The sequence below is a fragment of the Hemibagrus wyckioides genome, linkage group LG16, assembly GCF_019097595.1.
Source record: "Hemibagrus wyckioides isolate EC202008001 linkage group LG16, SWU_Hwy_1.0, whole genome shotgun sequence".
Classification (NCBI taxonomy): Eukaryota; Metazoa; Chordata; class Actinopteri; order Siluriformes; family Bagridae; genus Hemibagrus; species Hemibagrus wyckioides.
The window spans coordinates 16,331,714-16,336,289 of NC_080725.1; the positions used below are offsets into that span (position 1 = coordinate 16,331,714).

Here is a 4,576-nt window from a genome sequence, read left to right on the forward strand (position 1 = left end):
GAACCAGAAATCATCAGAAGCCTCTGGTTGGACAAAGCCCCATAATTTGCAGAGACCCTAGTTTTAGCAAAGTCCAAAACGGAACAGAAGAAGAAAAAAGCTTCAACACTTCACCAGATTAACAAACAGAAGCCTTTATTATTATTATTATTATTAAGGCCATTGGTTCATGCTCTGCCTGAGGGGCATTGTTGGTGTAAACAAAAACTGTGCCTAGCAGAGGATGGTTTCGATCCATCGACCTCTGGGTTATGGGCCCAGCACGCTTCCGCTGCGCCACTCTGCTCAAAGCACACCCCAGATGGGACTCGAACCCACAATCCCTGGCTTAGGAGGCCAGTGCCTTATCCATTAGGCCACTGGGGCTCCGCCAAGCGGCTGCAGGAGACACATACACAGTATTTCATATATCACCTAAAATTTTGAAAGATTACGAGCCACATAAATGTTGCCATTTCAAGAGTCTGATTTAAGACATCAATGACTAATGTCCAATATGAAAGTATGTGCAGGACTGTGCAAATGTCAGATCTCGGCCTTTTGTTTTCAATCTAATTGCCATGCAGTGCTTATTGTTAATCTTCTGGTGGCAAACAATAGTGATGGGGAAATACACAGTATGCTAATTGCATTACCAGTCAAACAGCTATGTAGTGCTTATTTATGCAGGTCAATATTAAAGTCCCCTATTACACATGAAATATTTACAAATTTCCACATTGTTTTTACAGTTTAAGGCTGTTGCACACGTTGCACTTCATGTAGTTAGGACAAACTCCTGGATAACCATGTGTAACACCCTCACCGCCTGATGAGGACAGATATTAATCATTAAATCAGAAAGACACATCAGACTCTGAGTTGCTGCTTTCCTCAGAATGGTTTTATTATTTGAATTATTCACATTTGTTTTGCATTATTTACATGAATCAATCGGCAATTTACATATTTGCTGATAAAACTTACACGAAAAGAGTTGAAAGAAGAATAAAGAAAAAACCTTACACATTAACCAATATTCTTTAAAAATAATACACATATATCTCCACTCTTTTTTTTACATTAATGTATCTATCCCCTGTTTCTTGCTTATAACAACTTGGGTTCTCACCAGTGTATTTACGTTGTGTTGGTGTGATTATGGAGAAAGGAAGAGGCCAGTTGTGGCTGTGTAAAACACACAGCAGCTCTCTTTTATTTGGATAGGTTTCTCTTCAAAGCAGGCACAATGAGATGAGTAGGCAGACATCCTTTCCAAAAACAGACAGAATCCTGGATAAATAGGTTTTCCAGCTCATGCATTATAAACACTTGCACTTCAGATATGTTGATTCTATTACCTTTCATAAATTTTAGAACTTCTTGTGAGTATGCAGACTTGATAGAGTACCACAAACATAACATTTTTTCATTTTCATCGTCTGTACCGCTTATCCTATCTATCCTCTGGGAGCCTGTGCCTATCTCAGGCATCATCGGGCATCAAGGCAGGATACACCCTGGACGGAGTGCCACCACATCGCAGGGCACACACACACTCCTGCAGTCACACATTACGGGCAATTTAGAGACTCCAATCCGCCAATAATATATTTCCAATAAAATGGATCTACTCAAGCCATTCACAAATAGAAATACAAGGTAATGTGACAATATCAGTAACTAGTGCAGCATACTTGCACAGAAACAGCAATCATTGCCAGCCAAAGTTATTATGAGCAAAGTCACACAATGAAGCAAAAATCAGCCGTGAAATCTTCCAAATATTTTGTTTATTTTTCTTGACAAAGATCCATTTTTAATAATAAATGAACATTGAAACACACAGTTACATGCGGCACAGGCCACATTATCAGTTCAATGCAGATAAAACACAGTGTAATAAGTTACACATACACAACCCTATTAGTTAAACTACCACACAATAACACTTGAACTAACGCCTGCTGATGCTTAAAGGTCCTGAGACTTGATTGTCATCTGATTCCTCCTAAAAAAAAAGAGAAAAGAATGAGAGATCGGGTTATATGTTGGAAGAAAAAACTTCATACACACGTAGGTGATTTTATGGACTGAACCCTCATACTAGAGAAAATAATCCTTCCCATAAACAGGGTCAGATGGGTAGTGAGTCTAATCATTGGGTCAGTCACTTTTCAGTCAAATTCAGCAAACACACAAGATTATTAAGATAAATACTAATCCAACCACGTGGTCATCCCCTCCACGTGGCCATTGTTCAGATGTAAAGCAATTTATCATAAATAAACAACCCAGATGAGCTGTAGTTTCAAAAACAAAGGATTTATTATTATTATTATTATTATTATTATTATGACGAGAATTAGTAAGCTACCTTAGTGCATTATTGTCCAAAGTAAAACGTGCTCTAATAATTCTCCTAAACAGTTACAAATCTCAATATAAAAAAAACACTAAAAAACATGTAGTTTAATAAATATTTGTAAAACAAATAAATAAACAACAAAAATCTTTATACACACCCGCACTAAAAGACTAATGTTGCCACTGCACGAGCCGTCCCGATTAAACACAGGAAGGTTGACTAACCCACGAGGCGAACACTGTCTGAACACAGATACAGCGACCTGAAAAGTCCTCTTCTCTTCAAAATAAAAGTCCCAATGCTCTCTCCGAACACAGATTCAGCGATCAGAAAAGTCCTCTTCTTCTCTTCAAAATAAAAGTCTCAATGCGTTCTGTCTGAACACAGATACAGCGATCAGAAAAGTCCTCTTCTTCTCTTCAAAATAAAAGTGCCAATGCTCTCTGTCTGAACACAGATACAGCGACCAGAAAAGTCCTCTTCTTCTCTTCAAAATAAAAGTGCCAATGCTCTCTGTCTGAACACAGATACAGCGACCAGAAAAGTCCTCTTCTTCTCTTCAAAATAAAAGTGCCAATGCTCTCTGTCTGAACACAGATACAGCGACCAGAAAAGTCCTCTTCTTCTCTTCAAAATAAAAGTCCCAATGCTCTCTCTGAACACAGATTCAGCGATCAGAAAAGTCCTCTTCTTCTCTTCAAAATAAAAGTGCCAATGCTCGCTGTCCCAACACAGATACAGCGATCAGAAAAGTCCTCTTCTTCTCTTCAAAATAAAATACCAAAATATAGATTGCTGGCCTTGGCACACAGCTCTGCATTTGGAAAAAACACTGCACAGTGCTCTCAGTACACCACTCCTACATTGAGGCATGGTGGTGGTAGCATTATGTTGTTCTTTTTGTCAGACAGAAGTGAGCAAATGGTGAGAGGGCAAAATAGATGGGTCAAATGTGAGATATTTACAGGTAGATGTTCACTTTTCAACAGGACAGCAAGCCTAAACATGTTGTAGTTTAAAACCAAAAGACTGAATGTGTTCCAATGGCCAGGTCAAAGTTTTGAAGATGTTTGGTGTGGAGGAACTTCACACAGTCCTGACCTCAACCTGATAGAACACCTTTGGGATTAATTAGAGCAGAGACTGCTATCCAGGCCTTCTCGTCCAACATCAGTGACCTCACAAATGCGTTTCTAGTGAAATGGTCAAAAATTCCCATAAAGACACTCCTAAACCTTGTAGAAATCCTTCCTAGAAGAGTTGAAGCTGTTATAGTTGCAAAGGTCGTAAAACTCCATATTACATTCATGTACATATACGGTAAAGGCAGAAATCCCAGTTTTGGTCTGGCTCACAGTCTCTGCTCTAATTCATCACAAAGGTGTTCTATCAGGTTGAGGTCTGGACTCTGTGCAGGCCAGTCAAGTTCCTCCACACCAAACTCACTCATCCATGTCTTTATGGACCTTGCTTTGTGCACTGGTGTGCAGTCATGTTGGAACAGGAAGGGGTCATCCCCAAAATGTTCCCACAAAGTTGGGAGCATGAAATTGTCCAAAATGTCTTGGTATGAAGCTGAAGCATTAAGAGTTCCTTTCATTGGAACTAAGGGGCCGAGCCCAACCCCTGAAAAACAACACCTGAACTCAATGATTTGGAGGGGTGTCCCAAAACTTTTGGCAATATAGTGTATAAAGAAAAATCATACATACGGCATTCTTTCGTCCTTTTTTTAAAAACTGGTATAGTTTAGAAATTGGACCAATCTCTATAGTTTTATATAACAAAAAAAAAGTAAACATGATGGAAAATTAAAGTTCCGTTTAAACATCACTATTAAGTGATCAATATTAACATGACCTTGTTGCACAAGTGGGGTTTTTTGTACAAACTGGCAACCAGAGGGTTAACGGTTGACGACGACTTTAGGGTTATTCTAAAAAAATAAAAATAATAATAATAATAATAATAATAATAATAATTACAGAATATATATATATATATATATATATATATATATATATATATATATATATATATATATATATATATATATATATATATAAACTATTTTTTCGCTTGAAAAAAAATATCGATGAAAAACAATGGAAACGTAATGCTTGATTGAATTCATAAAAAATTCACAATGTTTATTCATGCGGTTACGTAAGGCGCTTTAATGTTTTTATATCGTTAGCATTTCCGCTTGTGCGCTACTGGACTTCCGGA

The 4,576-nt window shown here is 37.7% G+C and overlaps 1 long non-coding RNA gene and 2 other non-coding genes across 3 annotated transcripts; all 3 read right to left on the bottom strand.

The window, feature by feature from the left end:
• Positions 1-214: 214 nt before the first annotated feature.
• trnam-cau (transfer RNA methionine (anticodon CAU)) lies at positions 215-286 on the bottom strand. Its single transcript has one exon. It is a non-coding gene; the product is annotated as a tRNA-Met (tRNA).
• A 7-nt stretch (positions 287-293) lies between these two features.
• trnar-ccu (transfer RNA arginine (anticodon CCU)) lies at positions 294-366 on the bottom strand. The gene has a single exon. It is a non-coding gene; the product is annotated as a tRNA-Arg (tRNA).
• Positions 367-1,755: 1,389 nt separating this feature from the next.
• Positions 1,756-2,991, bottom strand: LOC131367130 (uncharacterized). Its single transcript, XR_009206893.1, has 2 exons — positions 2,505-2,991; positions 1,756-1,990 (listed from the first exon to the last, which is right to left on the bottom strand). It is a non-coding gene; the product is annotated as an uncharacterized LOC131367130 (long non-coding RNA).
• Between the last annotated feature and the right edge of the window lie 1,585 nt (positions 2,992-4,576).